Source organism: Aulonocara sp. 'chitande type north' Nkhata Bay, linkage group LG20, assembly GCF_057382095.1.
Source record: "Aulonocara sp. 'chitande type north' Nkhata Bay isolate Kocher_YH1m ecotype deep benthic linkage group LG20, A_spYH_male_GT1.1, whole genome shotgun sequence".
NCBI classification, from domain to species: Eukaryota; Metazoa; Chordata; class Actinopteri; order Cichliformes; family Cichlidae; genus Aulonocara; species Aulonocara sp. 'chitande type north' Nkhata Bay.
Window position 1 is genome coordinate 16,031,185 of NC_141363.1, and position 26,062 is coordinate 16,057,246.

General features: G+C 40.4%; 1 protein-coding gene across 1 annotated transcript in view; it reads right to left on the reverse strand.

Moving 5' to 3' along the window:
- The window catches only part of klhdc8b (kelch domain containing 8B), a 272,810-nt gene extending 248,645 nt beyond the window's left edge, over nt 1-24,165 (reverse strand). Inside the window, exon 1 of the mRNA XM_086276790.1 lies at nt 23,969-24,165. The gene's annotated coding sequence lies outside the window, so the exon portion shown is untranslated. The remainder of the gene's footprint in view (nt 1-23,968) is intronic.
- Between the last annotated feature and the right edge of the window lie 1,897 nt (nt 24,166-26,062).

The window sequence follows — 26,062 nt, forward strand, 5'->3', positions numbered from 1 at the left end:
TCATTAACCCTCACATCCTGACTCTGTGGCCTCCACCTAACTCTGCTCTTATTAACCCAGTGTCCTATCATTGTAAGCTGTCAACACTGTCTCTCTCTGCCACCGGTACCATCTATCACCATCAACTCAGAAACCATTCCAGCACAGATGTCTCACACTAACCTACTCTAACAGCATGACCTTTTCCTCACTAGTGGAAGATCTGACACGTGTTGTAATTAATATAGAGAGGCTTTTCCCTGTGAGGACAACCAACACCAGGGCCCATTTCAGCCCATGCGTGCTACAGTACCACCGATGCTAACTTGTATTGTCTTTTACAGAAAGAAAACATTAGTTCAAAATGGCATTCACGAGTAAGAACATTTACTTTGAGAAACACGATCGTTGTAATTGACATGTTAACACTTTAATTTAATTAAATCCACCAATATCAGCTTTATATTTGGAGCTCTTGTGTAATGAAGCAAGATCAGAGACCATTCATGAGTTATTGTGATTCATGATGAATCACCAAAAAGTAAACTACTTATCTATTAACTAATGTAACACTAACATAACTCTGTGTGCAGTCAATGAAAGTGTAAGCTAACAAAGTAAATCTATAATGATTATCATTTATGGGTGTATGTTCCATAACTTCTCTTAGGCACGTTGATCAATATGAATAAAATTTACTGAATAAACTGTCTCTGGTGCCAGGATTATCAACATAAACAGTGATGCTTAAAGTGTCTGTAACTGACTGCTTTGTTTTATACTATGATTATAAAATAAGAATGAATATGTTATTATTCATTTGTTTGGTGTTTATCAACAGCCATTTTTGCCATCATCATATACAGTGGTGTAATGAACTTTTTTTTTAAAAAAAAGAGTCAGATGAATAATTAACATTCACTGTGTTTTCATACATGAGTGAAGCCAACAACCACTACAAGTATTATTACCAACACTTTTATTATTAATTGAATTGCACTGACATGAGCCCATTTACAGCCATATCATAGGTCTGATATGCACCATATCAGACCTAAAACCAATTATTAATAAATACAGTTCACTGACATGCAAAGAAATGTTCCTACTCTGCCCAACAATAAGTGCATACGCAAAATAACTGACTGATTTATGAAAGTGACACTGGCCAACTTAGTTCTTATCATACTGCATATGTTAGACCGTCAGACTCATTCTAAACTAATGGGCTCATGCATACTGCCACACCCCCTTTTCCATATATAAACACATAAACCTTAACAACAGTGACTGTGTTTCTATGGGAGTGATCATGGTTAAAAAGAAAGTGAGTCACAGGCTAAAATAACAGAGGCATTGAATATTGTTTCCCACAATCACTAACTGTGGTCAAGTGAATTAAAAACTGAGGACTAAACAAAAGGGAATATAACTGGTTTGTGAACAACGAGCACTTGATCTTTAAGCCCAAGTTCAGACACCTGAAGCAATTATAAACACGAATACTTTCCAGCATCTTTGGGACAGTGCCAAGAAACTGGATGATCGTTTGTATGTGTGCATGGTTTCAGGGTTAGGGTTAGCAAGGCATGTTGGAACAAATCACAACAATAATGAGACCACATCATAAAGCAAGGGAGCATTTTAGAATCAACTTAATATGATTGAAAAGATGAGTGCTAGAGGAATGACGATGTGTGTGGCGTTAGCTTGTTGCTCAAAGGAGGGAATGCACAGTGTAGAGTGTGAATGTTAGATAAGAAGCACTTCAACATAAAAAACCAAAGAGTAGGTGAATAAGACAAGTTGTTTTAGTGCTCAAATAGAATAGAAAAGCTTTTGTAGGAACCAGTCCATTTAACCAGGTAACTAGTTATTCTACATTGACCATAGGTGTGAATGTGAGCCTGAATGTTAGCACTGCAACAGGGTGCTAACATAGACTGTATTCACCACTCCCACCATGACTTACATAAGTGGAAGAAAATGGATGGATCGATGCACTTAATTTACTACTATTTAGATTGTTTCAAACAAATGATTTTTATTTTGATCTGACTTGACCACTATGGTAGTGTATAGTTATTACACTCAAGGTATATTGTAATGTAATGTTTGATTCAGCACAATTCTAAATGACTAGCATGCTATATTAGCCCATTTATTTATTTTGGTAAGGCTCACACACACACACACACACACACACACACACACACACACACACACACCGGACTGGAGATAACGTCAATGCTCAGTCTTCGTCTCCTTTGTGCTGGAGGGTACAATGTTTTATCCTGCAGTTGTGCACTTTAGATTTCTTGCAGTAGAGCCATGCAACACTGCATTTCTGTGCCGAGCAAGGTTGTTCTTTCTTTGTATTTAAGACTTTACATTTCCCTTGCACATTTACATGTTTCCATTGCCTCTGTAAGTGAAATTAACTCGTACTGATAGAGGGGCTTTTATTATTCATTAAGTTTAACATCTCACCCTGCAGTGCATATTGAGTGACGCGCCATCCTGCAGAGAGGAGAGAGCGGGAAGCTCAGAGCTCCCATCACATCTGAAGTTTTCTGAGAACACAGCAGTGCACTGGTCTGTTCCACAGAGAGAGGTGTTCAACATGACTTCAGAGATGCAAGTACATAAGTCTGAAATATAAAATCAAGAGGAGGGGAAAGAAAAATAAAAGGACGGCTAAGTCACCAAAGGAATAGTGGGGCAGACTGCTAAAAAAGGAAGGAAAGGAAGGAAGTGATGTGTGTAAAATGATTATAGGAGAATGGCAAATTCTTATCTGAGACAACACCGGAGATGTCACTGGTGGCTGTTTCTGCTCCTCTGAGAAAGTCTGCCTGGAAACTACTTCACCAGCTTATTTCTGCTTTATTTGCTGTGACACCGCGATGATAGACGAGACAGAAATACGTGTGATCGGTGCCTTTACAAACTCACTAACTGGAGGATCCCTCCAGAATAATGGTCACACAATTCCATCGCATCACAGGCGACTCCGCTCTGCCGTCCTGATGTGCCACATGTTGTGCAGCAGCGAGAGCTGTGAAAAGTAATTAAATGGATGGAAAGGCTTTCTGCTGAGGATTAAAGAGTTAAAGAGGTGGCGTGAATGAAAACTGTGCATGAAAAAAGGCAACTTATACTAAATGTCAGTAAAGCTAAGGCAGAATATTAATACGTTAAAAAAAGCAAATGTCTGTTCACTAAATTAACTCAGGGGTGTTAGATACACGGCTGCATTCTTCTCTGAAAAGCTGTACTTCAATAAAACAGATTCGTTTTGTTTTTTATTAAAGTCAACATTCTGAGCAGCGCCGTCTTATAATATTTTCACGTTCCTGTCAAAAAAAATCATGTTGTGATAGAAATATTTTGGTATAAAATACACTGATGCGCTCAAGATCATTATTACATTTGTTTAGCTGAAGTTGGGTTTATTGGGAAATTACTTCTGCTTACTGCACATGTTTGTAACCAAGACTGCCATAAACATACAAATGGAAAAAAAATACACATTTTTCTGTTTTTTATTAATCACATATGGAACAATATTAAAATTAATTAACTTTTTAATTGTTACAGTTATCATGAATATGCAGTAACTGTGGGTCTACATATTTATTGTAAAGTTTTGCTGAAGTTGTTGTTGTTGTTATGGTAATGATTGGTATTGACATTGTCAATATCATTAATACCGTATGTTATATCCCCAAGTCTCTAAGTGCTCACTGTATTAAAACACAAGCAATGCATTCTCTCTGGGCCTAATTCATCAGAGAACAATCAGGTGTCTCAGATGCCTGGCTCTTTTGGCACAGACAGACACAGTGTTGGTGATTTTGAGGTCTAAAAAACGGGGGGAAACTCTCACTTACGGTTTTATAAGGATGGTAATTAGCTATCGAGAACAAAACAACTGATCGTAGCTGTAGATGTGTTCAGTTTGTTGACCACTTGAAAAATTGGGGGTTTGTACTGACCTGTTTCTGGATTTTTGACACTTATTACTAAGATTTTTTTTTTTTGCCCTGAAAGCTGCTGCATGGTGTCACTGAGCATACCTCACTCGAATGAGGCACCATCTTAATATCCCACACCCAGTTCTTCATGTCTTTTCTGTGACATAAGGAGATGCACCACACAAACTGTAAAGGATCACATCATGCTGCCAGATGGGGATTACACTCGGCTGTGGACTCAGACAGATGCAGGCACTAAGGGCAAGTAGTCACTCCTGTTCCTCAAAGTCAGCCAGAGGGCTACATGTGTGGTTGGTTCCTTTTAGTGTTTTTTCTACCAAAGCCTTGACCTGACCCTCTAATGTTGAAATGTCCATCAATCGAACCTCAGCATACTCCAGCATGTTCACAGATGCAGAAACTATGACACCTGCATATAACATCTGGTAATTGTAGTTATCTAGACTCTCTAATTATTACTTTTATTACTCTTTTCTTTTGATGTTTATTGACTCTTTGCAAAGGCAGCTTCAGTGACAGCACGTGAATCCAAAACCAATTTCCCTAAGAAGACGATAAAGTATATCTTATTGTATCATATTCCTAGTATTTGTTGCTTTGCTGTCCAGGTTATACTACAAGTGTTATTGAATCAAAACTTACAATGTTTTGATATCATACTAATAGCACCAAATTATATAGTTGACATTGTGCACATTAGCCACACAAGCTAGCATTATCTTTTCGGATATGTTTTTAATAGAGGGAGTTTTAGGAAACATGGACATGTCTAAAAATTGGGCCCATTATTTTGTAACAGTGCACTTAAAGAAAACCTGTCAGGTGATTTTGTTTTGTGTTCTCATGAGCTAATAATCAGCTCTATTTTTCATTTCTGTTTTAAGCAGGCCTGCAACAGTGAATAACGGCGCTGAAAATTCTCGGGAGGAGCAAATATAAGGGGGCTTTCCAGATTTCTATTGGCTGAGGAGAAAGCTACCTGGGGACAATTCAGGTCGTAAGTCCCTGTAAAAAGGATTTTATGCGAGTCAATCCAGTCCAAAAGCATAAAGAAATATTTTCCTATGGAAAATAAAAAAATGACTGAGCTCATTTTGCTGAGGGTGGAGAATCTGACGCGGGAAGCTCCACTATTAGCAAATATATGGTGTGAATGCATGTGAGTGAATGTGTGACTGGATGAAGGAGGGGGATGAATAAATGTGGACGAACAATTGGCTTTTACCAGAGAAAATTTCTGTTTTGTTTTGTTGACTGGGGTTAGATTATGGGATTATAGTATATTGTTGGGAGAATGCCAAATGTTAAAGGGGAAACATTTTGATGTAACCCAGTTACCATTAATTGAAGAAACACATGACTGATAACTGTTCTGTTTTAAGTTTATTTTTATGACATAGATTGGATCATGAGTGGGGAAACTGAGCATTTTTAAGTTTTGTATAGTATCTTGACACATGAAATGTATCAAGATAAAGGGGGGTTTAGGGTTTAATAATTTAATTGTTTAATAATTTAGGATCATTTTAGGACTTTTGGGGTTTTTGATCATTTGGATATGGTAAAACTGAAACTGTTATTTTTAAGTTAAGGTTAAAGGATTAAAGTGAACTTGTCACGGTTTGCGGGGCAAGCCGTGTGGAGTTGTAGAAAAGGACCCAAAAGGCGGCAGCTCTGGTGCAGGTGAATATTTATTTACAACGGTGGGCACAAAACAGCACTGGTGGAAAAACAAGAAACCGGAAACCTAAACTGGGTAAGCTAATAACACAAACCAGAAACGAGGATGCAGGGAGGTCCGGGGAAATACACAAGAGACGCAGGGAGACCGAGGGGAAACAACACAGACAAACCAGCAACTACCATAACAGAAGACACAACTTAAATACACCCAGAGAACACAGGGAGATTACACACAGGTGGGGAACACAGGTGACACTGATAAACATAACGAGACAGGGCAGGAGTGAACACAACATTACGCATACTGACGAGAGACTGTCAAAGTAAAACAGGAAGTACACAGAGGTTCAGACAGGAGGAGAGAAAGCACGGGGAGAACACAGACATAACAGGCTGGGGGAAACATGGAATAAACACAAAGAGAGACGAGAGCTCATAAATACACAGAGGGGCACAAGGGGGTAAGAGTCACAAAGGGAAAAACACTTAGGGAACACCACAACAGGACACCTCAGAAAACCTGGCCTAAATAAGGAGCGAAAATACAAGGAACCAAGAATACTGGGCCAACATGGCCCAGGACCATGACAGAACTGAATCCTGTTTAGAAGATACAATGCCGGTTTTTCAAAGCTGTGAATAAATCTTAGAGGGAAAATTAGTGAGGGTTGAAGGAGTAGAACCGCTTTGATTTCTTTTTTGATCTTTAGAAGTAGTGGTTATAATGTAGGCTTACACATACAGATATTACATAGGAGGTATTTTTAGGATAAAGGGGAGAGCTTATAAATAGAAATGATTTTTATACATATTGCATTTTTTGATATGAGTTATTGAAGTTATTGAAGGATTGCACACGCTTACAGATACAGAGTTAAGAAACACACATGACAGTATTGATTCCAGGCAAAAGGCCTCAAATTCATTTAGCTTTTTAACTGAACTTAAAGAAGGACCAAAGAGGAAGGAAAGCATATATTTTGGTTAAGTCTGATAAACTAGAATTAGAAGGTATTGTTACATTAAAAGGAGCAAAATGAAATAAAAAGGCTATACCAAAAACGGGTTATAACATAGGAAATGTGAGGTTTTAAAATGAAGTTAGTGTTAACACACAGGAGTTGTTTCAAGGCAGCATTTAGCTATGATGAAATGTATACAGGAGTAATTGCTTATATGCTTAAACTTAATTGATTAAAGTGGTTGTTTTCTTTTGGATCTTTTAGAGTAGAGGAACTTGCAGCAGCGACAATTTGTGCACAGGATGTTGATGATCAGATAAGGGAAAAATAGAGCGAGCAACCGGACGTGAAAGCAGGGCTTAAAGAGTTTTAAAGGGATGAGTAACGTTGAAGAATATATATAAATATAAGTCAATAAGTTAAGAACATAATTAGGATCAGGCTTTTGATTACAGAGTCCTAAGAAGGATAAGTTAGGGAGAGGCAGGAAAAGGTGTTTTGTTTCCTTTGCAGAAGATCTCAGCGACCACAGGAGGGGCGAGGATCCTGGAGATCTCGAGGCCTGCTGAACCACCAGAGAGGGACCGAGAAAACCTAAGCTTACACATGGAGTGTTCTCGAATGGGAGCTGGTTGAGCCAGAGGACGGCTAGAGAGGGTCTGAGCGAGGACACAATGTATTGCGACCTCTGGTGTTCCAGAGGTCGAGAGAGGGAGTGTGGAGCAGGGAAATTATTTTACTGCTATTGTTAAATAATCATCATTATTACCATTGCATTAATAATATAATCTGGAGTTTATATTGCATTCAGGGGTTAAACAGTGTGTCTTTCAGAAAGGCTAAAAGTAACAGGACAGGAAACAGGCTTGGAGAGTTTTGCAGAAGTGGAAGTTATTTTGAGCAGCAGGCTAAGACGAGGCTTTAACAATGTAACAGATAGCTTTAAGAAGGCCTTAAGCAGTTATGACTATTTTATACACAATGCATATCTGTGCTTATTAAAGAGTTGGAGCTCGGTCAATTAATTGGGGGTCGGAAGCTTTGTTCGGCGCGATGTTCGGACAATCTATTGTGCAAGTGACTTGGAGCCATAGAAGGAATTGCAATACATGCTTACAAAACACTTATATATCAGATCATTTTATATTAAGGTTTTAGTAGAGGTTCTTGGTTAAAACATTTATTTAGTAGAAGACATACACATAGTCTCAGTGAGCTTCTGGTCTAGTGAAAGGTCAGAAGTGCAACAGGTGAATTGAGAAAGAGCATTTGAGGACGAGACACAGCAGGTTGGAGGTGAAGAGGTGACACAAAGAGCATGTGAGGTCAACACATACACACACATTAGTTAAATTTATTTAGAGGAGAGATTAGTCATGTCTGGTTGTAACTGCAAAAGTGTCTCGGTAAAAGAGGAACCGTCCTTGTTGTCTCGGCAAGAAAGAGGAACAATTTACTTTAAGATAAGAACGGAAAGTACCAGCCATGAAAATAGAAGATGATCTTCTGGGGTAAAAGCCAGAAGATCATCTTGTATAAATCTATGTATAAAATGTATCTGTGACGCATGAAGGGGCGTCAGTAAATCAAACCCTGATGCTATAAAATATCTGTTCATGCTTTGATTAAGTCGAGGACTACTGGCTGTCTGCGTACAGAGTGTCTTCCCACACGTGTGTTCATTAAAATCATTGTTGGACCAAGAGCTTCTGGACCATGGGTGGTTTGTACTCTCCCTCCTCAATTTTGAACCTTAACATTAGCTACAGTGTTTTTGTGTCCTGCAGGTCTCAATTAGTGACTTTTAAGAAAATAATGTGGCAATTGCACGTAATGGTTAGAAATTTTACATAATATTCAAGCTATTTTGTGCACTAGCTTTCTGTCATTAACACACTCACACACACAAACCTACCAGTTAACTATTTTGTGAGGTCTGTACACCTTTGAGTGACGCAGACTAGAATGAATTTTTCCCATAAATAATGACAAAGAAGAATCAGAAGAGTCAGAGACTGTATATATCTGGAGCAGAGCTGCAATTTCCCCTTTTTTATGGGTCTGCCAGTTCACAGTCTAAACAACAATTAGCTGCAGCTAATTTACAGAGTAAATATGATAGCAGCAGATGTCACAGACAGTTAAATCAGCAGTTGCTAGCATTAACTAAGACTTGCTACAGTTTGTTAAAACCATATGGTAAAAATTGCAGCTTACGTTTTGATTCAGTCATCTCAAACATACAAAACAGGTTTGCACATCCACCTCCTGATGAAAGGTCTGGGCTTTATTTCTGTGCTGCTCTATTCTGTACCCGTGACATTAGATTTGTCTGCCCATCCATGAAGAGGGATCCCTCATCTGTCCCACCTCCTGAGGATTCTTCCATTTAGGGGTTAGGCTTCTAATCCAAATCGGGGCCCTATTTTGTGCAGATTGCACAGCCCCTTGAGGCAATTTTGTGATTGCATTTGGGAGCACACCAGTTTATATAGTAATTGCCTCCCTCAGCTATCTGATTGCAGTCTCCTTCCCTACGTCTCTAGCTTGTCTTTTTTCTTACAGTCACATTTGTAGCAACAATAGCACATGCTATGGGCTCTGAAACATTATTCTAGTTTTATTGCAACACAGATGCTGTTTTTGTAGTTCTTGCCATGATGGGTCTGATAGCACAGCAAAGTAATGGATGAGTTTTGGCAGCAGGGTCGAGATTCTACAGCACAGTGAGATGAGGCATGAGTGGTATTACAATGGCAGAACAGACAGACAACAGTTATTATCGTGTGTCTGCTGTTGTTTTAAGAATATTTAGGCAAAGTTGCCTTTTCAGGTACTGTAGGTGTCAGAACTCTTTTTAGCAATGACGCTAAAAAGAGCTCACCAGATTAAAGTATCTGGTGAAGTTTTCTATACTTGTATGCTGCTTAGTATTTTTTTTTAACTCATCAGGGAACCATTAACTCAAGACAGAAAAATAACCAAATTCCACTTATTTCAACAGCGGCTTCTTCTACGGTCCTCTGGGGTGATTTATTTTTTTAAAAAGCACTGTGCTGTGGAGAAAGCACACAGAGAAAGCTTGCACAGCTTTCATGTCCAACAGCAGCCACGAGTCAGAGCGGAGCAGAAACATTAAGAGGCCATCACAGCAGAGGTGGAGCTCAGCACAGTTTCCTCTGTGAATCTCCTCTTCCGTCCACTCTTCCTCATTGTAAACAGTTGCTTTCTTTCGTATTCACGTTCTTCCCCTGTCCGTATCTGTTTATCTGCCACAGTGCATCACCCTCTCCTTTTCCTCCTTGCCTTTGGAGCATGAGCCACAGCAGGGCATCTGGGGACTTGCTGTTCCATTCAGCTAAATCTCCCCACCCAGCTGAGCAGTTTTCCCAGCAGACACGGCTTTCTTCCTTAAATAGAAAGGATGTAAGGCTGAATTAAGAGAAGCTGCTGCAAGGGAAGAGGGGAAAGAGAGAATAAACACAAAGAAACCAGCAAAGGATGGGCGATAAGACTCAAAGTAGGTAGACCTACAGGAAAGTTTTTTTAAAAATGCATATGAGATGGGAAAAAGACAAAAATCTGTTTAGCTTGCACTGTCGAGCAAAACCGAAAGCCATGAGAGAGAGATGGTGGCAGGATGGAAGAAAAACAAGGGATTGATGTAGAACTGATCCAAAGAGGTTGGGAAGTTAATCCCAGCAGGATTAAATACAGAAGTACAATTCCATTAATGGCAAATCTCTGACGTAGCTCTCTTACATAACCAAGAAGAAAGTGTTGAATCACTGTCAGTGTTATCAGCTCAAACACATGCAGTATTACTGCCTCTCAACAAGTGGCTGGTTAGATCATTGCAATGCAAACTGCCCAACTCAATCAATGTTTTCTGAAAGAGAGCTGCTGCGAAAGTTAGACTTTTTTTTCTAAGAGTGTCCTCCTAATCGTGTGTGGAGCACTTGTGCTTATCTCCCTTCGATCGACATTCAGAGGATCCAAGCCTCGCTCTAATTTGCAATCAGAGTGTTTGCATTCTGAGTGTTCAGGATGAGTAAGTTGATGATCCTCCAGGTCTTTCGGATTATATCAGTGGGTGACAGCAGGTGATGCTGTTTTAACCATGAATGACAAAAGAAGGATAATGATGAACCCCTGGTGGCTGTTTGGCTGTCATGAAACTTTCTATAAAGTGATAGATGTGCGTGATTTTTGGTAGCCGGTCCTATTGATCAAATCAATAGGACCTAATGCAGGTCCTATTGATCAAATCAAATTAAACAGTCTTTGGCTGCATGCAGTAAAATAGTCCGTGTGGGTGTTAAGAGCACCCGTGCATTTTTACAGCTCCAATCAGTGGAGCTAATATCATGAACACACTGTGGCTCTCTCCATCACTGTTGTGAAAATCTCAGCCCCAACCGGTTGGTTGCCCTTTTTGTCTGAAATTACTTCCTGTTGAATGGGAGCTTTTCCTCTCCACTGTTGCCAAGTGCTTCCGGTCAGGATTTTTTGGGTTTTCCCTATTGTCCGTATCCAATGTAAGAAAAGGGCTTATGCTACGACAGTTCTTCACACTGTTTCTTTCGCTGATGGCTGCAAAGTAAGCTGAAGGCAGTAAAAATAAGAACTTCCTAAATTATTAATAACTTTAGTATAAGAACTGAACATCTCTGGATCAAAAGGAAAAAGCCTGTTACAATCCTTTGAATACCACACACTGCAGGACTTTATTTCTGACTGTCAGATGAGAGGAGACAGAAAAGATGAGCAGCTGAAATTAAAATAATTAATCAGCCTAATGACCAATGTGTCTGTCCACCAGTAATGTCAGTCATGGCTTCCCAGCCTTAGTATCTCTGGTAAAGTGATCAAAAAAGGTAGGTTTTTTTTTCTCCTCGTACTGTTACAGTACATCATACTTCTGCTAGACAGACTATTTCACTGGATTTCAGAGGTCAGAGGAGGTCAAAAGCGAATAAATTTGAAATCCTTCCCTCTTACAAAGCAGGTGCGCATGTTGCTCTTTTAGCACTCAGACATGTCGCTGAACATGTGTACATGAGCCTGAACGTTAAAGTGGTTATGATGGTTATAAAACAGCAACACAATCAATGATTCACATCCTCTGTGGATATTTTTAGAAACTGCTGTGATGTGAGATAAATCCAAATGTGCTGCTTTTGGCTTTTTTCTCGTGAGTTGTGATGAGATGCCTCTTTAACACAGAACAACATTCACAGTTAATATATTCAACCAAACAGTGACACACTTCAACTTATACTGGCATAAATGTTTTAACTCTGTTCACATTTCCATGCTATAATGTAAAGGGGGGACGTGAAGCACATGTAAAACAACCCAGGATTTATTTTCCGTCATCCTTTTCTCACATGTAACACACAGCAGGAAAGACTTCTGATATCTGACCAAGGATTTTTCCAAAGGTGTACTTTGGTGGCTGTGAGAATGAGGGCATGACATCTGGGATAGCTGAGGACGCCGTGAAAAAGAATGGCGTCGGTTGATGCCACTGCAAAGAAGCAGAGGTTTTCCTTAAACTGATCCCTCATTTCAGTCCCAGTCGAAAGCTCAGCAGCAGCTTTTTGAACAAACTTCAAGAGATGCAAAGATGAATAAAAAAAACCCACACTGCAAACAATACAGGTAACCAGTACAGATATGTAAGTTTAAAAAAATCTGTTTAATCTGACATCATTAAGCTCGGGCATATTTACTCATTCATAAAGTTCCTGTTTTTTTTTTACTATTGACTGTTTACATGTGTGTTTTTTACAGTAGATCTGTAAAAAAATGTTTATTAATTTTATAATTAGTCTAGGCAAACTTTTTTTTGTCTGTAATTTTACAGACTTATTTCTGACGTTTTAAGCCCGAACAATCATGTTAACAGATTTCTTTCATTATGTAGAGTAACATATTGTTTAAACTGCACTTCTTTTTCTTATATTAAAATATCTCAAGGATTAAATGTGTAGTTAAACTTCTTTACACTGACAGAAAGGGACAGAAGGGTCGAGTAGAGTGACCGTATGAGGTTGACATCCCTGTACTAAAGAAAAACTGACCTTCAGATTACTTTAGTCTCTAAAAATCAAGAACAGATTCATCAATCCAACAGAGGCAAGTGATTAGAGGAAACAATTCACAAAGGCAGAAGCACAATCAATAAGCAACTGCTGACAGCCCTTTTTCCCTGACCCTTAAGATTAGATATATGGGGTCCTATAGTAGCCCCTGGAGGCTGCTGAGAGGCAGAGAGGCCAAAATAAGGAAAGTGAGAGGTACAGACCCCATGTGGGGGTTAAAAAAACCCCAGATGAAACCAGCATTTTACTCGCTGCATACAGAATGGCTCTGGGGTTGAGTGTCAAAGAGATTTTCTCGTCACATGTCTCTTCAGAGATCGATTAATCTGAGGCGAGTTATGCCATCTACATTACAATCAGGCTGGAAAACAGTCCGCTTGCCACAGACAGATGTCTGGGATCAAGCAACTCAAAGACTCAGGATGCAGGACAGTGACTGTCCGTTCGCCGCCGTCACTCATTCTACACAATAAACACATTTGTCACTTTAAATGCTATAAACAAACGCAGCCACACTTTGTGTTTGCAGTGTGTAAGTCAACATTCCCAGTGTGAATGTAAGCTTCTCACTTGTAAAGCGGCTCAGCCCCCGTGCCAACTTTTCCCATGCCTCCTTGAGAAAAGCTTGTATCAAAGTCAGTGTGTCTGGTTGCAGCAATTGCGCAAAGGGATCAAACAGCAATCAGTTTCCATGAGCTTATGTATCCCCGCGCCTCTAGCAAACTTGAAATAATACCCTCACAAAGCAATCACACAGTGACCTGCTTCCCCCAAGTCTGACTCGGTGCTTCAGGCAAACGTGAAAGAGGAAGCAATCATAGCAAACAGTCACACAGCTAGGTCTCCGCTGAGCTGGGCTCTCTTAATGCTGAACTAATACTTTAGGCCATTAGTGGAACTATTTAATTAAACTTTCCACCACCTATTTAATTGCTCCCAGCGTCAATATGCCTGCAATAAACTGACAACAGCACATTGTTTAATCATGCCAGTCTGACAGTTATCTAATTACCATGCCAATATTTCTGGTCCCCAATCCAGAAATGGTCAGGAACAAGAATGTAATGTTATTATGTCATGTTCAGTGTTGTTTCTTTAAATCTGGAGTAAAGTGTTAATATCTTTGTGCTTTTCCTGCAATGACATCAGGAAGCGCTAACATGGCTAAATGGCTGCGTTCAGCTATTTACTATATATACACTATGCTAAAGATCGTGGGCAAAAAGAATAACCAGAGCAGCCACTGTCTAAAGAATAAAAACTGTTTAGAGAGGTGGTCACGGGGAAGCAGAGCACCATGCAGCAAGGGTCAGCTGGAGTCATACCATGGAGGTAATGGTTATTTTGTACTGACATTATCAGATGTTTTCCTCACAAGCAGGCAAACACATGCTTTGCTGCATGCTGTGCAAATAGTTTTTTACCCATCATTGAGGAGTCGGGGGGCGGGGGGGTCTGGCTGCACAGAAGCCCATGAGCAAATAGATCCATTTCTAATTTGATTTATGAGTACAAAAAAAAATGTTTGTTGTCTCAGTTGCCATTTTCAAGCCTTATTTGATACAACAAGACAGTTGCTACCCACATAGCAAAATTGGTATGGCCTGGATCTGGCCCACACACAGTGTACATGGGTATGTACACATGGCCACACATACCACAAAGAAAGAATCCACACATGGGCCAGCACAGGACCACCAGTGTGTCTGCAACTGGCTTTGTGCGTCTGCAACTGGCTTTGTGCTGGCCCAATGTGTGGACTACCTCTGGCAAACCTGATCTGGACCACCAAAGGGCCGTCATTCTTTGTGGTGTGTGGGCCATGTGTAAGTGGTGTGGAGCCACGGGCCAGTTGCAGACACACTGCTGGCCCAGAACAGTTTCAGCTCTGGCCCCAGATGTCAGCCTAATCTGTACCTTAATCAAGTCATGTAATAACAACATGTGCCAGAACATGCAAAACAGTGCAAAAGTAACATAACGAAACTCGGTTCAGACAGTGAATAGACTGATTCTTTTATAGCACTTTTCTGTTCTCCCAGATTACTCAAAGTGCTCTATACAACATGCCACATTCTCCCAATCACACATTTTCTCTATACCAAGCGTGTCCTAACTACATTCACACTCTTGACATGCAGACTGGAGGAGCCAGGGATCGAACCACTACCCTTCTGATCAGCAGGTGACCTGCTCTACCCCCTGAGCTACAACCACCCGGTGGAAAAGATGAGTAAACCGTCACTAGGTTTTGGATAAAATGTACACGTACAACACGTTTCAACATTATGCACTCCACACTGTATATAAATGCCACTTGTTTTGCACATATTCAACTCTGTATATTTTATATATTTTATTATTATTATTATTATTATTTTTTTTTTTTTTACTATTTAATTTGTAAAAATGTGTATACACACACACACACACACACGTAGGAAAATATTTAGTATACACATCCAGAAATGCATACACTATTATATATTGTACATATATTTATTAGTTTCAGGTTGGCCATTCTTGTATTTTGCTCGTTTGTGTTGTTGTGTTTGCACATCTCTGTTGCTTGTGGGGCTCGCACACAAGAATTTCACTCGCATGTGCTGTGCCAGTGTGCCTGCACATGTGATGTGACAATAAAAAGTGATTTGATTTGATTTGATACAAACCTGTCAAACCTGCATTTGAAACGTTGGCTACCATAGCAGTGTAATATTGCAACATGGCATTTGGGTCTTCTAACTAAAATAGGAACATAAATAGTGCCATCATCGCCAGACCTGGCCCACATCTGGTTGATATACACCCTGCCATGACACCGGTCAGTCAGAAGTGCCAGCTTGATGCCAGATCCAGGGAGGACCTGTTTTCTATGACCCTGGGCCACATAAACCAAACCACAATAGTGCCATCTATGCCAGGCCTGGCCCATATCTCGATGACATACGTCTTACCATGTCAGAAGTCAGCCAGCAGTGCCGGCTTGACACCAGATCCGGGCAGGACCTCCTTGCTATGTGGGTACATCCACATACATTTTCTAAAATTGCCTCTGTGTCAAGTGAGTTTCTTATTCCAAGTTAAACTGAAGCAGCACCTTGCTCTAATAACAAACAGCATGCATTACTGAGTTTATTAATTGAATTCCTACTGTGACATTTCAGAATATTGCTTTTGTCACCATTTGCCATGTGTTTGATGTTTTTATTTATATATCTCCATTTGTTTTACCTTTTATTAGAGTTTATTTAAAACCTAATTGCATTTTTTAAATGTTTAAATTAAAGAATGTGAACTGCTCTACACAAACCTCATTAAAAACAGACTAGTTTGAATATTTACTCACATTAGAAAAATCATTCTCAGAGACAATTTATAGATACCGTGTTGTAAACTGTATGTTGTCCAAAGATTAAAAATTAATCCAAGCAAACAATTTGCTGGGAATGAGTCATGATTCCTAAATTTGCATGTGCTTGTTTTTCTAAATCCATTGCTGTTACTGTTACTGTTTCCATTGCTGTGGTTGGAAACAAAGCATTGGTTTTATCCCCAGAGACCCTATAATGGATTTTCAATGCATCAATGGGACATAAAACAACTATGCGCTAAAATGTTTCCCAGAACTTCTCTGTTCCCGTCCATTTGTATTATCATGATGGCACGAGCACCACCTCAGTTGCAACAGGTCAGTGAGCCTAATGAGCTGAATCATGTAAACAATAAAATGCAATTATACAACAAGGCAGCTGCTTTCACACAAAAACACAATCATGCACACAAACCTGTTTGTTTGAGCTACAATCTGTTTTTAAGGGATTCCATTTATTCCACTATGAGCTGCGCTAATGAACATCCAGACAGCTACTACACTGACCAGCTACAAAAAGTTTTTTCTCTCTTTGTCACTTATCTCGTCATGAATGTTTCAACTTACTCCCTGTTTTGCTTGGTTAAATTAGATAAAGACTGATCAACCTATAAGCTAAATATAACGTTTTAGCCACAGGCTAGCTAAATTAGCTTTGCCTCAACCTGTTCAGTTCTTTAAAAGCTTTAAAGAGCTGGTTTAGTAGTTTAGTTTGGTAAAAGTAATTTAAATCCCTAAATGTGCCCATAGTAATAGCATTTTTTAAAATTAAAACTACTAAAAACACATTGTCTAAATAGGTATAATAGTTCATCAAGCTAATAGTGGCCACGTAATAGCAGTGTTGCCAACTTAGCGACTTTGTCGCTATATTTAGCGAGTTTTCAGACCCCTTTAACGATTTTTTTTCTAGAAAGCGACTAGGGACAAATCTGGCGACTTTTTCTGGTGTTACTGGAGACTTATTTATGATGACTTTTTTACGTGAAAACACGTATCGCTCTTACTCTCCACAAGTAGCAGGTGCTGCCATGGGCACCTCACCCCTGCCAAAGCGCTCACAGTTGGAGGATAGTCCTCCCCCAGCTGCTATCAGGGCAGGAGATGTTCATACGCGTCCAAACTGCAAATGAATCGCGCATGAGCACTGACTGTAACGCAGTCAGTTCTTCTTTTACTGTTATGATGTTTTGTGGATCTCAAGGTTTAAAACTATTAATAAACACACACACACACACACACAAAGTAACTCCACCAGAGTGCCAATTTCAGGTCACTTTTGTCGGTCCAAGCCCGGATAAAGGAGCAGGATTGGAATTGTGACATTAAAAAACAATAATTGCTAAAAGAAATTTAATTTGTAGTTCTAAATAAATTCTAAATGCGTTTAGGACGTTTTTTACTCACTTTATGTCTCTTCCACGATGTTATTTCTCTCTCCAACAATGTAGGTTACAATTACATTAGCATGACCAGTTATGCAAATTAGACGATGACATCATTTAGCGACTTCTAGCGACTTTTAGGACAGCCAATAGCGATTTTCCTTACTGAGGAGTTGGTAACACTGCGTAATAGTGAAAACATGCTAGCAGAGTAGCTGGAAGCAGGGAAAAAGCAGGCCTTGCTTTGTTCAAAGGGTTCACAGCAAAACCTCCAAGCATGACCTTTAAAAGGGGATCATTATTCACCTTGCCAGCTCCAGTTTTTATACTAGGGCTCTACTACAGTTGCTTTATATGAATAACATTCCCAAATTATCCATATTTATCTTGAACAACTCCTCAGCTAATCTCCTAGACAGCAAAACTTTATTCTGTGGGCTAAACAAAAAGGTTAAACAGCTTCTGTGCTCAAAAATAGATATGTGAGCCTGATGTGAGAGTCTTCGGGCAATTTCACATAGAAGGCACTGCACACTGAAACCCATGCTGAGGTGTGAAGTACAAATGCATGGCCAATAGAAATGAAAGAATGACAGGAAGTGGTTGCATATGTCGATCAGGCACAACATTATGGCTACTGCCCTGATATAAGGTAAGTAACACATACACACCCGGCCGTCCACATGATGTAAAAGAAAACATGATCGATCAGAGTAGGACAACTTCTTTCATTGCATCGTGGTCTAGTTCTGAAGCTCACGTTCCCGTTGTTTATTCTATTGGAACTGCTGACAGGGGTCAGCATGGGCAGCCTGACTGGCCTGCAGCTATCCAGCCGCATACACAACAAACTGTGATGCCCTGTGTATTCTGACTCATGTTTATCAGAACCACGATTCTTCAGCAATCTGAGCTCCAGTAGTTCATCTGTTGGATCGGACCACACGGGCCAACCAGCGCTGAGCCCTGGCCGTCTATGACCCTGTCGCTGGTTCACCACTGTTCCTTCCTACAGCCACTTTTGTTAGATACTGACCACTGCAGACTGGAAACATTTTTCCCACAAGAACTGCAGTTTTGGGGATGCTCTAATCCAGTTTTCTAGCCATCACAGTTTTGCTGCTCAGATCTTACACTTTCCCATTTTTCCTGCTTTTAACTCCTCAACTTGGAGGACAAAATGTTCACCTACTCCCTAATATATCCCACCCACTAACAGGTGCCATGATGAAGAGATAATCAGTTTTTTTCACTCCAATAGTGGTCATGATTTATGACTGATCAGTGTATATGGAAGGGCCCCTTGGTATCCTGTCTCTGTGACATCTTACAGATCCAAGAGTAGAAAAAAACTGTCTGAAAGCGATTGTTTAGATGAGTCTGAAGCCCACCCTTCTGACTCACAGGGATTACTTACAATACACTGACCTCATTATTTAGGTTGGATAAGTGTTCTCTTTAATATTCACTAGCCACATTTGTTACACTTTAATCTGTACAAAACCTAACATGTAAAAATTAAAGTTGTAATTTAACCAGGGCTAATTTACAAGTGCATTTCTTGGCTAACAGCAGTGGGGAAGTGCTGCTGTAACTGTAATGAGTCTGTCAGGTTGAGTATCTAACACAGTTTATCAGTTCATAAATAGGAGTTAATACATTTTCAAACACGTCCTACAAAGGAAACATACTCCCTGATTTAAATGTGGCCTCTGTCCCTTCAAAGTTGTCTTTTTTGTGCAGTGATGGAACCCCTCAGTGGTCTCTTCAACATTTTGATCTCTGCCTGGAACTCCTGTTCTGAACAATTTAAGGTTTGCATTTGTGATTCTACTAGATCCCTCCCACTGTGCCAACACACCAAAGAAAAGGCACACAGTTCAGCTCATTTTCACCAATTTTCCCTCTCAGATGCTTCAGGATGTTAGAAGTGTTTGACCCTCGGAGGAACCAATTTATGATGCAAACATGTTAATGTCACAATAAAATTACAAGCACGCTCTGGGTCACACTTGGTGTGTCTACTTCATGTTTGGAGACTGCAGGCTGCTCTGCAGGAAACTGCTGTTTGGTTTGAAATCCAAAGCTCATCGCTGGTGATGATTCTGGACATTCAAGCATAGCAGGAATGCTGTGAGCACTGTATGACTGCAAGAGCTGACAACCTTGAAGGGAATAACATCTCAATTCATGGGAGCACTCACTCAAGTATTTGATCATGTCTCATAAAACTGAAATGATTTTTGATTTTTTTTTCATCAAATAACACACTATGTCAGAAAGTTTTTTTAAAAACACGACTTGTTTTTCTGTTGCCTGTTTAATCCACTAAACGGTTCATTTCCTCTGCCAACATTTTGTTTTTATTGCTCTCTCTTTGTATCGCCCTCTGATACCATCCATGTCCAAGTCCTCATCATTAACAGGCCGGCTCACCAAACTGTCCGCTGTAAGCAGCCCACTTAATCCTCTGATGGGAGTACTGGCTATCTTCCACAATCATCTCTCCGGGTTAATGTCTGTCGCAGGCTGGTGTGTGTGTGTGTATGTGTGTGTGCGTGTGTGCATGTGTGCATGTGTGCGTGTGTGTGAGCCAGGATATTTGTCACACACAACCGACACTACTTAAATCTGAAGGCACTTTGTACTGTACACTCACACTCTACACTCTACCCCAGGGTAGGGGTGCCTCATTAGCCAAACAGGCATAAAACACTGCATGTCCAAATGGAGGTGTTTTATGCTGAATGCATACTAAACACGGTTACATAAGGAGCAACGATCAGTGTGACCCATAAAACATCCATTTTTTTAGGCATATAAATGTCATCTATACATCTGGTCAACGCATTCCACTGAAAGCCCGCATTCTCCTAAATCAGACTTAGTCATTTTAGGATAAAAGTACCTCATCAACAAATCCCAGCTCAGAAGAGTTTTACTTTCAAACGTACATAACACCACAGTACAGTACCTTACATTGTTTTTTGCAACTGTTTTTGAACACGTCTCTGTTTGTCTCGACCAAAAATATTGTGGTGTGCAGTTAAATTTGTGCTAAAATGCTGATTCCTGATGCTGTGTACTAAAATCCTGTACAGTGATGAGAATCCCAAACAAAACTATAAACTAACTGGTTTATTTTACACCTAAAGGCAGGAGGAGTTTTCTTTGAAAGAAGTAACCAATGCTTCCCATACCTAGACTTTATTGAGCCAGGTCACCTAAGAATAATAACACCCACCATAGAACATTTTTGTATATTTATGGCATTTTTGTCATTTAACGGGCAACAGTCCCCTTGCTTTTACTTTGAAAGGTCAGTCCCCACTAGCGAGCTAGCTGACAGGCTGACCTGGGTGCTTTTGTGGCAGTTATCATTCAGCTGTCTCACCAGAGGGTCTGTCCTTTCATGGTCAGACAGATTCCAATCATAGTTCTTGTTCTGCTCTTGAACTCTAAGCAGTGGATTTATTATTATATAGTATTCAGAACATTATCATATATTAATTAATATTATAACATAATATAGACTAGAGATCTGCTGCAGTGAGCTGGCAGACTATCAGAATTAAAGCAAAAATTCAATCACGTAAGTCACATGACTGCTTCCACCCTGATTGTTGATCTGCCAGAGATCTTTTCATGTTAAAAGGGAGTCCTTTCTCTCCATTATTGCCAGGTGCTCACACACAGGGGATTGTTTGATTGCTGTAATATTGTAGTCTTCACCTTTAAAGGTGCAGTGTGTTAAATCTCACCACTAGATCTCAGTAAATTGCAGATTGCATTTCCAGAATTCTGTCCTCTTACCCTTCCCAGTTCAGTTGTATAATCTTAGTTACAGAGGCCAACAGCTCTGGCCTTCACTCATCTGTAGTGAGGGTATACTGTCAGTCCCACGTTCACCTCAGCTGTCAGTAGTGGGTGTCCGTGTCTATTTACTCTGGAGGAGTCTGTAAAATTTTGTGAAGTGGATCTAACCTTGTTGGACTTGGACAACAAATCGTTTATCAGAGAGAAAGTGTGATTTTTAGCAGACTCAAGCCTAACATTAGCTGGCATAATTTTAGCTTTAGCCAGCTCACTGTCAGCTGTCCTGAGACAGACGGCTATTCTGCTGACAATGGAATAAATAAGATGTTTAGGGACATTTTAGTGTGTTAGAGCCCTGATGTCGGTGCAGGAGATGAGGTGTGAAGTGAGGAGGAAGAGCATGAGGTGGAAATGAGGGAGAAGAGAGGACAATGGTGGATGAGAAAGAGAGGATGAAAATATACATGTTATTTATGATCTTTAAATTAAAAATAACTTATAAGTTGTGCTACATATATGGCCACTTTCTAGTCACATACGTAAAATGCTATTAGGGGTCACGGTGATGTTCGTCTTGGCCACTAAATTTAAGATGGCAGGACAACATGATGGCTTCCACAAAACAGCACCTGCTCCTGTGTATTTTTAATTAATTTATTCTACATTTATGAGAACATATCTATTTGTATATCTATGAGCACAATATGTTTTCTATTAAATAACCTTTAAATATAAAGCACCTAAGGCTGGCTGTTGTTGTGAAGAAGTGATTTATAAGTAAAATTGAATTAAACTTAATCTCGGTTATCCTACTTTGATTAACCATAAAAGTGTCTTGAATTTTGTTATTTCTTAACCCACTGTCGCATATCTCCATCACAATATGAATGTGAGTAGAACAAAGGATACGCATGGATTATCCACAAGTCTGTGCAATCACACAGCTGATTAACGATGCGCCAGGTTACCACTGACTGTTCTCAGATGATGCTCTCACAAATGACAGCTTCTGCTCCCAAAATCCAACCATCACAAGCAACAAATAAGCAGTAATTTACGACTAGGGGCCATGCTGCTTTCACTAAATAACCATGGAATGACTAGAAAATATTGGTATAAGAGAAAAATAGTAGAAAATTTACATAAAAAGCAGAGACAGCTAGGAAAACAGGCTGAACAGATGCAAAATGTTGTCGCTCGCCCTGTCAAAAATCAGCTTCCGTTTTCATCATGTGGAGACTCGCTGGCAGGACCTCTTGTGGGCTCTGACCCGCAGCTTGAACTTTAGAATAAAATTATATGGAAAGTGGGTGACTCGATTGTTTATGCAGCACGAGTGGAAGGAAAGACTTGTAAATAAACGAATGAGAAAAAGTAAAGAACTTTTCCTCCTGCAGACAAAACTGAATTACAATTATGAGGCAAAATCAATTTGCAGTTTTTATGTCTTTTAGAAGGAAACGGTGAGGCATTCAAATTCATCCATTTATATCTAACTAGCTCCTATGCCAGCTGATTTAATTCATGAATAATTTCATCCTCAGAAAGTCCATTTGTCCTTGTCCCTCACTCTTTCTGTACAGCTGTACAACCTGCAGCCTCCCTGTGAGTCCTGATTGGAGGTGGCATTTTACTGGCACAATGAGAGCTGCCACTGCACTGCGTGTCTCTGCTGGATCCAGCAAGACAGGCCCAGACGCTGCATGTCAGCTGTAATCCTCATTATGCTAATGAGCTTAGGAGCTATCATCACAGGTCAGATGGGAAAAGTAGCCCTAGCAGAGAGAGCGAGAGAGGAGATAATGGGAGTGGTGGAAGGTGCTGAACAAGTTGGAGTGTGTCAGAGAAACAACCTCTTTAACAGAGCAGACGGCAGCGGGAGGAGGGACAGCTTTAAACTCCTGGGATGCTACTCGGGAAAGGAAGCGAGAATGGAAGATACGGACGCAAAGGGACGTCTGCTTGTACCTGGAAGCATATAATCAGCTGTCTAGACACAAAGAATAAAGTTGAAATAAAAACGGCCAAACTCGGGAGTCCTCCTGCAACCGACGGACACATCCAGATGTTGGTCAGCGCAGCAGATGGGACCCGCTGGTCTAGAGCAGACGCATCTGGATGGCTTTCCCCTGCAACCTCTAGCCCAAATCCCTGAATATGTCCTAAAAATATCACGCAGCACATTAAAATCTTTGCACTCCATCTGACAAGTACGACACAACCACTTTCCACAATTCCCTGATATCATCTGCCGCCCAAACTTGCAAAAAAGCAGCTCGTGACGGCCACTTAACAACTGACCAGACATCAGAGTGCATGGATTCTTTTTGGACATGGCGTCCAAACAGATTTCTGATTGTCGCCTAAGCTTGATCCTCGCCCACCATCTTATCGCTCTAACAGCATCATCAGAATGTGGAGTGTTTGAGAGCGCCCGAGCCCACTCGCGTGCCCACTGATGGCTCCGCAACGCCCAGCGACGAGGTCTCGTACCAGCGGAGCCCATGTGCGCAGAGGTGAAGCGCTGCACTGCGCCAGCCTCCCACATCTGCACTTCCTTCGCGGTGCCAAAGGCAACAAAGTCCATACGTCCACCCGTGTGGCATTTGATCACATGGACTAAACGTCTAAAAGGGTGGAAAGTTTTGTTGGCAACAGTCCTTACCTCCTCCTTGTGCGAGTCACCGGTGCGTCGGAGCTCACCGGGGCAGCTCCGCGTAAACGTTTGGACACCCGCAGAGGACAGCGGCGGAAGCACCTGTTCAGTGAGAGAATCCAGCAAGACCAGCAGTTACCTCCGTCCTCCTCACACACACTGATTCAACATTTCTCCCGACTCCTGCCTGCTCCGCCTGTCCCTCGCCTCCGGTCTCCTCCCCTCACTCACTCACTCACTCACCAGCGCGCATTTACGCAGTCTCAAAAAGACCTCGTCCCCCCACCCCCACCCCCCGTTGGCAGCTGTGCCTCTTCATCATCCTGAAGTGAAAACACCCAACTCATCGCCACTTTATTTTATTTATTTATTTATTCATTTATTTATTTTTAAACTCGGTGCCTGCGTCGCTGTTTCTTGGCTGAGCCGCCGCGCAGAGCCAGCACCAGGTAACTCCAGACTCACCTGAAAGAAGGGATGGCGCGTCTGTAGGTGAAGCTGCTCCACAAGCTGCTCTGCTGCCCCCGCGTGGACTGAGGGAACTCTCAACATCCGCTTAAAATACGCAAAATACGTCAGAGTGGAAACGAGACTTTTATTTAAAAAAAAAAAAAAAAAAACAAAACTACACTTGTTACAAATGGGTCAGACCACACCCATCATCAAACTGTGATTTTTAACCTTTATATGATTTGAAAGTTCCATGAATGTTTTGCACAGAGGCGACTCTGTGTGTATAGGTCCAAAACAGTTCATTATGTATAGACTTCACATTGGGGAAGACGTTTACAAAACCTATGGATGGATTTTGTTGTTATTTCTGGTCTTATTCACTGATGTCCCTCTACAACAGAAGGAATAAATCAATCATCAGCAGCATATTTATCATGTATCAGAATCAGTCCTGACCTGGCTCGTCACAAGTCGAAGTGTCTGACCTCTGACAAAACAAAGCAGCTAATTACTGAATTGTTTGAGCAGAAGCATCTTACTAAATCCTCACTTCTAACACCTCAGTTAAAGCCAGCTTTACAATTTAATCTCATCCCAACCCACAGAGACAGGAAGCATTTTATCTCTCACACACAGACCTTATCATTCCGTATTCTGACTTCACCATTTTCCACATGAAATAAGCTCTGGTATCTGCAGGAGTGTTTGGGCTTATGAAGAAGATAAGAATATTTCGCTTTTACAGTAAAGTGTCTGCAATGGTCACAACTATAGTCATATCGTACAGCTCCGTACTGACATCAACACTGTACCTTGTGTCATTGAGCCTCACTCGGTCTCCTTTCTCTCTCTCACACACAGACACACAGAGTTACTGATCATAATAATCATATACATGAGTTTTATCTGTTTACGTAAATACAGCACATGTCGGAGAGGTTACCTTTATGGATTTGGTTATACAATGTTGATGATATCAGTACATTGAAAGCTACAGTGCTATGTGAATGCATTTGTTTGCATTACACCAAAGGTTGTCTTATTTTGCTGTGCAAAAAAAACAACCCACTTGCTAACACGTGAAAATTAAAAGCATTAGCATTTTATTGAACATCAATGGGAGCATCTCCTTTAACAGTAGTCAAACCTTGGGAATTTCACCTCAGTACTCAGTTGTTCACAGCTGTGTTGGCTTTGTTATTACTAGATTTAATGTTGAAGTTTTGGTGCCTCCATCAAAAAATACAAACCTATGAATCAATGCAATATTTGACTGCATTTGTCAGAGGTTTTCACACATCCAGTGACCTAATGGTTCAACTTACACAAGTTATTGAAAGGTTCAGTGTTGTGATTAAAGTACAAATCAGTTTGGTTTGTATGAATAAATAAATTACTGAGGTTTAAGCATGGTCTTTAAGCATGTGTTAACTGGCACTTTGAAATAAAATTTAAAAATGCCCCAGTGTTCAGTGGAAACATGAATTCAGTGTCCACAGAAACCAACATGGCAGCTGAAATGACCTGATGTGTGCTGAGCTATGAGATCATTTTAGATCCCTCAAAGTAAAAAATAAAAAAAAAATTAAAAAATAATAAGGAAAATTCCTGTTCTTCTGAACTGGTTTAACACTAAATAATGCATTTATT